The 13180-nt window shown below is 32.6% G+C and overlaps 1 long non-coding RNA gene across 1 annotated transcript; it reads left to right on the forward strand.

Annotated features, from left to right (window-relative positions):
• Window positions 1-430: 430 nt before the first annotated feature.
• LOC134710616 (uncharacterized) lies at window positions 431-12234 on the forward strand. Its single transcript, XR_010106123.1, has 3 exons — window positions 431-487; window positions 5710-5787; window positions 11660-12234. It is a non-coding gene; the product is annotated as an uncharacterized LOC134710616 (long non-coding RNA).
• Window positions 12235-13180: the final 946 nt, after the last annotated feature.

Here is a 13180-nt window from a genome sequence, read left to right on the forward strand (position 1 = left end):
CTTCGATATTGGGCTGATTTAAGTATGATGTCCGCCATTTTGGATTTTGCCGGAAGTGAGACATTTTTTTCAAATGCCTCCCTATCTGAAATAAAAGAGTAATAGTTGAGGAAGATCTATGCCAAATTTCATGCTTGTAACAGCATGTGCACAATTCGTCTGAAATATGCTTGTAGCCGCCGGACTATATGTACTTATGAGGTTTCTGTACACTGTCATAATCATTTTATTGATAATAATATTAGCTATTTATTCGTCCGATTGCAAAACATATATTTAATTTGCTTTATTAATATCTACGAAGAAAACAATGATCAAGTTTGATATGTAATATTTCTAATTTCACGGAGAGAAACATTTCAAACCAATGCAATATTCATGAGATGACAAATCACGAATTCCTTTGAGAAAAGAATTTATTGACAATCTGTTTTCGAAATTAAATTGATGTTCATTTCAATCAACGGACATTCATAATCCAGACACGGTAAGTCCATTATTCTTCAAGACGAAGATAATTAAATTTTTGATTTAATATATTTAGACGTATCTTTTCAGGTAAACAAGAAGCTATGCTAGAGCTATTAGAAAGAATTAAATGAATAGATTTAACAGATTATATTTTTTCTGTCTATGAAACAATAACATAAAAAAATTGATGCACACTGAATAACGAACGTAGCAGGTTATTTAACGGTGTGCACCACATTTTTTATGTTATTTCGAATGGACAGAAAAAATATCACATTCATTTCTTATAATCTAATTCTAAATTTCATTTTAATCTGTAGAAAACCATGAAAACACGTTGATGACGTCACGATCACATGACTAAATTATGTCTATGGGGTGATAACAATATAACGTCAGCCAATCAGAAGACGCGTTTCATCCAAAATTAAATTATTACTAAGTAACGATTGGGCATAAATGTTTCAGAAGATCAATTCAAATTTTGATTTTGATTCTTACTAAATTAGTATTAAAAACCTACAGGAAAATTGAAAATAAACTATTTCGATAATAACAATGACACAACTTGATGCGTCAAAACTATTTTCGTATCCTTTACCAAGAAGACTTAAAACAAAAAGACAAAGATGAAATTGAATTCTGAGTACCTATCTGACAAAAGAAGAACCTTAAAAATGACAAGATTTTTCAACATCTTGAAAAAAGTTGAAATCTCAATGTCATCACAATTTTTTAATTATTAACGGATAATACAATTTTAGGGATAATCACAAGTAAAACATATTCTGGTATTATAACTTTGATATAATTAGATGATGATCTTCAATAAACAAACAGTTTAAACTTGAACAAAATGAAATGTCTTAAATATAACATTACAGGCAACACTAAATGTCAAATCAATGTTAAAACAAATCCTGAAGGGACTACAAACATTCTTATCGAAAGTATACGTGTTTTCGGCTATGCCAGTAACACCCATCATTTAAAACAAATAACGGCAACAGTAGTATTTCGCTGTACGAAAGTCATAAATCGATTGAACAAAAAAATCTGTGTTACAAACTAAAACCGATGGAAACACATCAACTATAAGTGGAATACAACAAAACAACAAGAACACTGAAGTGCAACAAAAAAAAACGACATTGCAAAATCGGTCATATGTCACACAAGGGAGTAAACATAACCGATAAATGTACCGATCCTATTATAATATAATATGAGGAAGGCGCTACCTTAAATGCCAGCTTTATAATGTCCTATATATTGATTGGTTGTTGGTTGTTTAACGTTCAGTGGCAAATATTTCATGCATGTTCAGAACGAATGTCCAAGACTACATTTACGTATTGTTTATGTCTAAAATAAAATTATAAGTTCAGATGGAAAATGCTATATTTCCTGAAAAAAATATTCTGATTCCCAAATTGATGAATTAAAAATCATAGGACAAAAAAATATTTTGAATCCAGATCTTTACCAAAAATGATTTTATCTTTCAGATATGCAAAATAAATTTAACTTTTATCTAAAATCATAAAAACTTCCCAAACCGCACATGTGAGTCATTGTCAGTCTGTACACAGTATTATTTTTAGGTGATAATAAGGCTGTATTTGCCAATTTGTTATGATAAACCTTCATACTAGTGTTAAATTTTGACTAAATAATTTTAAATTATAGCGCTGAAGGGCTTCGGTAAAAAAAAAATCTGACTCGAACAAAAAAAAATATTGTATTTCTGATCATCTTCAGTTTGTTAGTTCTTCATCAATATCATGTACTATTAAATTCAGAGTCGGTTTTATGTCATTTCTTGCATATATTTTTTTTGTTACATGTACATAATGTAGTTTACTTTTCAAGTTCTTATATGACAGCAAAATAAAATTGAGAATAGATATGGGAAATACAAGCATGTAAAAAATTTGCTTTCGAATCATAGTTGTTTTTCAAGAAGACACATTTGGTTTCAGACAATTAACTTGAGTTAAGTAAATGGATTTCCATGAAATTTTACTAGGAGGTTCAATACACAAAAGGAAGATAAGAATTGATTTTGGGGTTATAGTACAACATTATTGGGGGTAATTTGTTTTAAATTTTGGATTTTTCTTCCAAAAATTACCTTATTTACATTAATGATACTCATCTAGTATATATATAGATGCAACAAATACAGATTTGGCAGGAGATGCACTCAAAATAGGGTGTTTTAAATATTTTATCTGTAGTCTGTGCATTTTTTCTATGATGTACACGTACTTCTTGATAATGTTGATTTGAGTATCATGATAAAGAAAATATATTTGGTAACCGTAAGTATATATTCACAATTGACATGCACCAGAGCGAGAAAAGGATCTTCTTTCCCTTTAATTCCAAAAATTGCACATGATTTTTTTTTTCTCACAGAAACACATGAGTTATTCGGTGAATAAAACATTTGTCAATGTTTGAAACTTTCAGTAATAAAAATTCAGTTTAGCTTGTTTGAATGTTTCACTGATTGTGTGAAAATTTTACCAGCAATGTACAAAACACTTGAAAAAAATGCATTATCTGCAGAATTGTTGATAACTTTCCTCACAATAAATTCACAAGGACAAGAACTAACATATTGTCCATGCTATTCTGATCTGAGTTTTATACATACATATACTGGCATGGCTGTGCTGTTTCAAGTTGTCTTCTTTTTTTGATTTCTTGAGAAGTATTTGTTTAACCTGTTCAGTCACTATTAATTGTTACAATTCTTATTTAGACGCAACACATTAATAGTGACCAAAAAGGTACTGATTTCACATGAGAGAAGCTAGAAAAAATTAAATGTACACATTTTCAATATTTTTGTAGGACTTACTATCATATGAAATTAAAGAGATATGTAGTTAGAGACTTCTGCTGAATAGAAATATGTGGGTCTACCTGCTACCTGTTTTCAAATTAGTCCATATTGAAGTTTAAAGGATCCAAAATTAAAATATGTTTGATTTCAACTGACATAAAACAAAAAATTATATGCTCAATATACATCTGCGGTCGTATCAGGCTGTGCATGGCAAAGCATTTTATGGCCTTTAGGCTTGTACTTTTTCGTTTGTTTTGGTCATGAAAATAAATTTGTAGTTCTGTTGTGAAGTTGCTAACATGAGAGTACCCAAATTGCACCTATATTGTGAGTTTTCACCAACCTTTTTTATGAACCAGACACAAGTTTATTCTGTGCTTATTGTTTTAGACTATGTCAACAATTTAATTTTGAGTTCATCCAGAGTCACAGAAAATGTGTTTCAACTGACCTCCAAACAATCCATGATTCTGTAAAGAGGTCAGTACCAAAATTCCATACATCATTACATGTTATTTCAAATCCTTAAAACTGGAATTAAACAGATGTTTTGTTTTATTTCTTCAAATAATTCAATAAATTTGACATTATTCCATGCTTAAACTTTTATGTTTTGAAGAAAAGGATGCTGGTAACACGGGGGGGGGGGGGGGGGGGGGGGGGGGGGGGTAACTTCGATATTTTTTTGGTAGGGGTGTGCCACTTTTGCCTTAAAAACGTACCCATTTTAATATAACATTCACTGAAATTCAATACCTATAGTTATATAAAAATTTAAGAAAGAATGACCTATACGTATATACAATATTTAAAATATGACCCATGCTTATATAAGCACTAACTCATCATCACTCATAATTCATAAATATACCAGCTATCCTTAAGTTTTTATATATGAATTGACATCAATTGGTTACACATATATTTTATAATGTAAGATTCTCAATTTAGCATATTTATATATGATATATGTAGAGCATACCCCAACTCAATATACAGTTATCAAACGTTATGCATTTTATTATAGGATATCATCAAAAAGGAGGGTCATTCTTATATAAAATCTCGCAAAATTATGACCCATATTTTTGGCACATCACCGTATACCCAATAATAGGAAGTTGACCCCCGTGGCTGGTAACAAATTCAATTTACTCATTTTAAAAAGATGATAATTAGATAACTTCACATGGTGAAAGAAAACTTGTAAGATTTCCACAGCTTTTTTTTTGTTGAATAGGTGCAATTTTAGTTACTGAGACAGAGTGCAGTTTTAGTACTGTAATGTTATATAACCATAAGTGTGTATTGCTAAATAGGTTCAAATGTGAACCTGATAGTGATATAGTGATAAAGTACTTGGTAGAGTGAAAATGTTTTTTGACCGTATGGCCATTATAAAAAAAAATCCGAAATGTATTGCTTGCAGAGTTTTTTTACTATGTTCCCATGACTGGACGGAACTTTTACACTAAATATTTTATCGTTTACTCTGATTTTGTGACTTTTAAATGCAGTACCTGTGATTATTTAGGTAATTTGTTTTGACCTCACTGATAATGGAATGTTGTAGCAGACGAAACATGGCGTCAGATGTTATTGTCCTAACTTCGGTAATTTCCGTGGTACGATAAAATTTAAATAAACTACACAAGTTACCAAAATTTCTGAATTCTTGTTTTTGCAAACAAATAAAAAATCGTGACGTATTTAACATCGAATTTGTTCCGTTCTGCCTGTTGATTGAACGAGAATTTTGGCAGCCATTAAAAAAAAATCGTACGAGATTTAACGAGAGTGACGAAACTTTTCAGATGGGTCGTCTAGAAAGAGTTATCATTCTTTGTCCCAAAACGATGCTTCTACCATAAGTGCCAGCATAGATGGCATAATATCATAAGTAAAATAAATTGAGTAAGGTCGGGAACTTTGACAGCTATTAGACAATAAAGAACAGTAGTTTGCTTCGTAACAGATGGGAAACAAAATGACCACTATATATCACACACAGCAATTTATAATAAAGCAGTAACTGAAAAACTATTTCTTTTTTAATTTCTTTATTATAGATCCCATTTGCTTGTTTATTTTTAAACTCAACTACTGGTTCAGAAACCTTTGCATATTCATAGCTCATTACCAGCAAGTCGGATTTCTGTTGGTAACGGCAGATTCTCTGCAGTGCAGTAATATACAGAGTAAACGAATATTTTTTGATTCAACATACATCTTATTCCCAATAGTTCCATTATTTATGAATGTTTATTGAGAATATATGATATAATAAATAATTCATTCATTTTAAAAGATCATCATAACATAGATCGAGATAATGTTATATAGTCAGAATTATAATTGTAATTTCTAATGTTGTTTTTCAGCATATCGCCATTGACATATAACTATTCTACTCTTCAAAATAATCCACTCATCAACACGACCGGTTTAAAACAGCTCAGGTATGTACATAGTATACTGTTTCTTACACAGTATAGTGGGGCGGCTTAGTACCGAAATTTGACAAAATCTTGCAAATTGTGATACAAGCAAGGGATTTGGCATAGACGTTCATTAGGAAGTACTTTATCATATTAGAGGGGTAGCCAACATGTTTTCGATTTTTTTCACGGCGGCCATCTTGAATTCAAAATTGACATCATTTTGCTCAATCTTTGACATTAAAAAACTGTCCTAACCATTTTCAACGCTATATATGTCATGAAAACTATTCCAAATATAACAAAATGATATAAAAATATGTCAAACAGACAACAATTGTAAAACAAAATCACCACTTCCGGTTTGGGTCGAAAAAGTTCGTACACTCGAGTGAAATAATAGTGGTATAGATATAAGATATATATAGGATTAATCAGTGTAATAATCTACGATATTTTCCGATGCATTCCGTTTTAACAGTTATACATGAACATAATGTTGTAAAGGTTAAGCCAGCTTTGTAACACTTACATCTACCTGAACGAGTTTTATTGCAGCCATATTTGTGTAACTCCTGACAAGATGCAGCAATTGGTGCTAATTGTGTACAATGAGGAATCCACATTCCATCTGCGTTCTCCTTAACCAATCCCCAATCACCAGGACTAGGTAGATGTTGATCATGTATGACTGTCTGTCTCCATACATGGCCACCTTGGTATATAGCTCGTTTGGTATGCTCAAGCAGTGCAGGACTAGTTGTTTGAATGGTGTCATACTGTCTTTGTTTGCGTGTAATCAGTTCAAGTCTGGTTTCGTTGATGTCAAATGTTGTTGTAGTTCTGTCGTACATAACCAAAACAAATGCCTCTATCAACTCCATATCAGCGTCACTGACCAATTCTGGTTTCTTACTTAATCGTTCAAAAACCTCGGTTACATCATCAAATATTTCCCACGTCTGCCATGCCAATTTCTCCCCCTTTTTATGAAAAGCGGAGACCGTGTCACATCCAGTAAAAGTATGAAAAAATGGCAAGATTCTGATTTAGGACCAAGAGCATGATTAATTTCGTGAATCGGAAGCCATCTCAGTTCTTTTCCTTTTCCAAAGGCAACCCACAGTTTTTGCTACTTGAAGTGTTTTGAAAAGAGACACCGCGAAAAACCACTATATCAGTGAAGACTTACACTTCGTTATTAGAAGATTCATTAGCAGACATCAATAAATCAAACAATACACATGCGGTTACTTGATGTGCTAGTCTAGTTTCGGGAGTATTAGAACTTGACAAGAACGATTCTGCGGTCCCAGAGGATGCAACATCTGCTTCTGATAAAGCCTCTATCCAACCGATATTCCGAAATATATCACCCAAAACCTTAAAACATGTCATCTCAATATGCAATCCACAGAACATAACAACGAATTTGTTTTCACCGTATTCATTTGGCGATTTCCATTGAATTTGCTTTGCCAAAACAAATAGCGGTTGGTCTGCTGTAATCACTGGAGTTTGGCCAGGATTCCAAAACGACACAACATCCGTGAGCGTATCCATCGAATGTTTTATTGTAGCAACTGAGTTAGCTTGTTCTTGAAATAATGGCATTAAGCAGCTTAGACTCACTTCAACAGTTGGTCCACGTCTCTCTGAAGAATGAAATGATGACCATGAAATATTTTCGGACGTAATATCTTCACTTGTTAACCTCACCGTATTTAACCACTGATACTCATTTTGCAAACTCATGAACAGACAATCGTGGTTATGTATATAAGTAATATCGTCAGGCAGAATGAAAGTTCTGGTTTTGTTTTAAGATATGCCAGTTTAATATTCATATAAGCAGCAGGGAGTTTCAGGTACCTTTTTAGATTTTGGTTTATGTGTATGGTATATTAACTCATCCCTTCTAACGCTGATATTATCTTTCATTGGATGTTGAAAAATAGAGATTCCGGTCCCATGAAAAGATGATTTTGATGTTATTGAGCTTGGGTTGTGATCTATGTTGTCGACTGCAGCTGTGTCGACTGCAGCTGTGGTAAACACATTGTCCTTTAATAAAGGCGGGCATACCACACCTTCATTCAAATAACGTTCAACAACAGCTTCACCTAATTAAGTTGATATTTCCAATACCCTATCGTAAGTGATACATAACCCATGTTAGAATAATGTGTCTATTAGCTGTCTTTTCCTTGTTTTTGCATAGAATAACAGTCTCACGATCAGCTGAATGTCTTTATTGTACTGTAACCTTCTGGCTGTTTAGGTGGTAATTGAACATTAAAAGTTGGGCCAGAGCTAAGTCAGACTTTGTAACTACGTTGTCTAACTGCAATTTGATATCAGGTCCATGTTCTATCATTTTCACCAACTGTAACAATGGAGGGGTATGCTATCATCGATATCTTCAGAGACCAAGAATCCACAAAAAGTTGTCTTCGTTGTAGCTAATTGGCAGGGAACCATTTCGGTCGTCTTTGCCAAATGCATGGTGTCATTATAATCACAGGCAAACGCTATAGCTGGTCTTATATCTTTTTCAAACATTAAAAGTACATCTCTGCCCTTTGTGTGTGCTTCTTATTCTGGCATCTTTTGTAATAGCTTGTCCTTCAGTCGAGTAGAATGAACCTGTTCAGAAGAAGAACCAAGCTGTGCCAAACTTTCCTCGTACAGGTTTGCCAGGTCTGCTTATCGAAACACAACCGACCCTTCAGAGTTTCTTTGAGTTTCAAAAATCTATGTGACCAGCTCAGCCAAAGCAGTTTCTTTCTTTATAGTATCCGTCGTGTGCAACTGATTTCGATCTCTGTTTGTCTCTTCTTTGATTTCTCTCTATTATATACAGCTGCGAGACAAGACGGGTGATACTTCATTTATTGTGCTATAAAATCACCACTACTCAGCTTTGCAAACAGTTGTTTATCCCGAAGAGCTGTTGCACAATCCACTAGTCGTTGGTTTAGTTTCATTGGCATTGCCTCTCTTAAGACAGATACAGCTGACTTTTTATCACAAATGAAACATTTATGCACATTTTCAACTGGATTTTTTGTTGATCTTTAGAACGAGGAGTACACCTAAAAAGTTTAGAGACGTACAATCACTAGAACTTTCAGATGGTATCGGTGACATATTGCGTTTCTGGGCTCTCTCAAGTTTAGTGTAATTGAAGTTTATCCGACACAAGTTATGGTACTTGGTATTTTCTTTTTTCCTTGTGCTTTCAATACCCTCTCCGTGGTTTAATCGTCGAATATCAAGAGGGATAGGGAGGGTATTTAGTTCATGAAAGAGAGGGGTATTTTTGCCTACCATTGTGTATCCTTCGTCTGACGATTTCAGTAGGTCTGTTGTGACCTCCTGACACAAACAACATTTTGACTTATCAGTTTCCCAACTATCTGCTGAAGAAGCTGATTAGCAAATTCTTTTCGCCATTTCAAAAACTTAATAACTATTATATAAACAAAAGTAATCAACAATGCACATATAGAACAATAACGCAAATATTATCTGAACAAGAAATAAATGCAACAGCAAACAAGAACCGAGTAAAACTAATCAACTATTAAAGGAGTGTACGAAGAGTGTGTGCCTGTAACATAAATAAATTTACGCAACATAAAGAAACCTCACCGGTAAAATTCTAGAATTTGTATAAAATTCAAGATTACTGGTCTAATATGGTTTTTTTAATGTATTAACAACAGTATCATTACATAATTGTGTTCATAATAAGAACAGAAGTCCTTTACATCAATATCCGATCAGAATTGCAAATAAAACTTCGTAACTAAAAATATGAACTGTGGATAGACAAGTACCGAGCCACGTCTTACATGTATAACAATTAGAACACGCACTCTCAAAAAGGTTTACTAGAATAAAATTGCGCCCTCTAGTGGCCTTTGACCTATCGAACCTAATGTTGCAAACGAAGATTAGTCAAAGATTTGTGCAATATAACAACTGACATTATTTTGGTTATAACAGTCATATTCGGGATATTCATAAAACCAAGAATTGGTTATCGACCGATATTTGACCGAAAGTGATACTTTATCTTTTATAACAATGTTTTACTCCATTTTGAAACATTTTGGATACAATACAAGCAAAAAGGGCCATAAATATAATGTCTTTTCCCTGTGAAGACGTCATTTTGAAAATCCAAGATGGCCGCCATGATCGGATGATTTTTTTTCGTGGCTACCCCCTTAATATGATTACATACACATAAAGGCATGTTCTTACAAAGTTTCATGCTTGTATCGTCATTTGCATGATTTGTGTGATAAGCTGCTTAACTAGTAAACATTCAATTTGGTTTAATTTATTATGCATGCACAATGTACTATTTATATAGTGTATTCATTCAGCATGTTCAGTTGTGTTGATTCCTGTTATATTTAAAACTTTGAACGAATCGCTATTTGTTGCAATTGGTTAGTTCTAACCATCACGTTTACAGCTGAAGAGAGGTATTGGGGAAATCAGCAGCAATGTTGTCCGCTTTAACACAGAGAAACGGAAGATATAATAAGTCGAAATATCGAACCCGAATAAAAAGCACACATTATCAAACCGAAACCATAATAGAAACATCAAAAATAAATAAATGAATGTTCGAGGTACAAAATACCGAGATACGTCGTATAGCAATGTAAATTCAAACACGGTATAACAGTCATATTCGAGAATATGGTCACGCTCGGTACTTAGCAGACAGAGGATATAGATGTCAAACCACAATCTTAGACGTGGAAAAAATGACATTAGTTAGTTTGACACAGATACATCTATATCAACCAATATGTTATGATCATATTTAATCTTTCCTTCTCATAACTCTGCGAAAAGAACCGACTCCTGTATAAACAGTTAGTTAAGTGTGAACATGCTACAGCATAACGTATCAATTGTGATAAATACACACCATACGACGGAGCAGAGGGTATGTTACTGCTGAGTAATAGGAAATTGATAATTGGGAGGTTGAAATCCTGTTTGTAATAAATTTGAAATGTGACGTCGTCCCGGCACCGGTGTCAATTTAAAAATAAACCAGACGCACAAAATAAACAAAGTTAGTCCTTCTTTTCTATTGACTTAGAACAGATGTGTTATTTTTTGTTGATTGGTGTCGGGCATGGTCAGCTCTTAAGAATTCATACTCCGTTTACGACTGAAAAAGATTTTGGTTAAGGTAAAGTGTTGGTGTATTTGCAGTGTTCAGGCAACGCTTAAATTTTCAAATTATATTAAAGTAATAAGCTTTAGTATTGCTCACATATACTACAAGATAGAAGACTGTTTTCGCTTTTATGGTTTTGTGTTCTGTTAAATTGTCCCTTTTAAAATTATTACACGATAATGACCGCTGTGTCCATATTTTGACTATTTTATTTATTAGGTCTGTATAGTTCAGGCCTCATTGTAAATATAACGGAATTTGATGAGACTGTCATTAAAGTGAGAGGTATAGCGCTTTAAAACCAGGTTTAATCCACCATTTTCTACATTTGAAAATACCTGTACCAAGTCAAGAATATGACAGTTCTTGTCCATTCGTTTTTTATGTATTTTTTCATTTGATTTTGCCATGTGATTAAGGACTTTCCGATTGGATTTACCCCTGAGTTCAGATTTTTTTGTGATTTTACTTTTATATATTCTAATGTTTTTATGTTAAACAACATTGGAAACATTTATTCGAGAAATTTTATTTCCTATTGATACATTTTTGATAAAGAATTATTGCAAAAAACAAGGATTCTAAGTGGTAAATTTTATGTCAATTGTAATCTTAGACTTATATTATTCAACATTCTTTCACATAATTATGTAATGTATAAGTAATGATATCTTTTTACAGATATGAGTGATTGCGATGATGGTGGTGTTTATTGTGGAGACGAAGATAGTTCTGACGATGATGTCGTGTGTTGTTGTCCCGGTAGCACCAGAAAGAAAAACGTGACCACCGGAAGTACACATGGAAGTACTTGCCCACCAACAAATGCCGAAGCAACACAAAAGAAAAAGAAAAAAAAGAAACCGAAGCCAGATAATGAAGGAGGCCTTTTTTAATTTTGATACCAAGTGAACAATTTTTTGAATTATTGCTATGTTTTCATGCATTACAATGTCTTTTTGGAGTGTTTTTTTTTTAGTATAACGGGTAAAACAGTATCGTCGTATTCAGTTGGTCAATAAGTTCCCAATAATAATACAACGGATTCTTTTCATGCTACTCATACTCAATCTAATATTACGTCATTATTTTGCTTTGTAAACAAAGCTGTGTTTTAATTAGCACAAAATATGTTGGACACATGCGCAAAAATTTACTATTGTAATTCTCGTTGCTTTTATTGTTATTCTAATAAAATGTATACATTTTAGTAGCTTACATAATGTTTTATTATAAATTGTTTATCAAACAACATACATTTACCTTATTTTTAGTTTTTATTGAATATGAATATAATGAACAGATTCCAGGCGTACGAGGAGGAAAAAAGAATGCCGATCATATTTAAGGTATTTTTGTACGCTTAGACCTTACAAATATTGTATTTGTCCTGTTAGATTCGAAATGATTATCATGTGATAACAGAGGTATTGTCTTTTTCTTTTTAATTATGAATATGATAGTTTATAAAAGTTTAACTACATCTCTTTTGGACCGTATCAGTCTCTTTAAAATTTACACTCCAGTAGGTGTTAACACCTTTACCGTTTTTAAGTAAAACAGATAAAAATGAGGAGGGTCTTTCAGATTGACTGACTGGACAACAGAATTTCATTATTTTCGAATATTGTAGACCTGGTTTATGTTTTTATACCGTTTTATCTGCTAATTGGAAAATGTCATGATACAAGGCGTTCGTCAAGTAAATACAGGTTATTCTCCATCCCGACTTTTTTCCCGATTTCTTGTGTAGAAGGAAAGGCAACTCTTATGCATTGCGTATCATGAATCACTCCTACATAGGAAAAATTGCAACATATGTTTTCATATGTTTAACATATGTCTTTCATATGTTTGAAAACATATGTTTTTGATCATATGAAAAACATATGTTAAACATATGAAAAACATGTTTATAAAATCATATGAAAAACATATGTTTTTCATACATGTAATCATATGTTTTTCATGTTTTTTATAAACATATGTTTTTCATATGTTTTCATCCCAGACCTAAACATATGTTTTCATATGTTTGGACTAAACATATGTTTTCATATGTTCGGCCCAAACATATGTTTTCATATGTTTTTATATTGGTCCTAAATATATATTTTTTTTATGTTTTTTTTTTTTATTTTTCAAATGCATTTATTTTTTCATGTACTGTATATGTATTTTTGATTGTTTTGTTTTTAATGG

Source organism: Mytilus trossulus, chromosome 1, assembly GCF_036588685.1.
Source record: "Mytilus trossulus isolate FHL-02 chromosome 1, PNRI_Mtr1.1.1.hap1, whole genome shotgun sequence".
NCBI classification, from domain to species: domain Eukaryota; kingdom Metazoa; phylum Mollusca; class Bivalvia; order Mytilida; family Mytilidae; genus Mytilus; species Mytilus trossulus.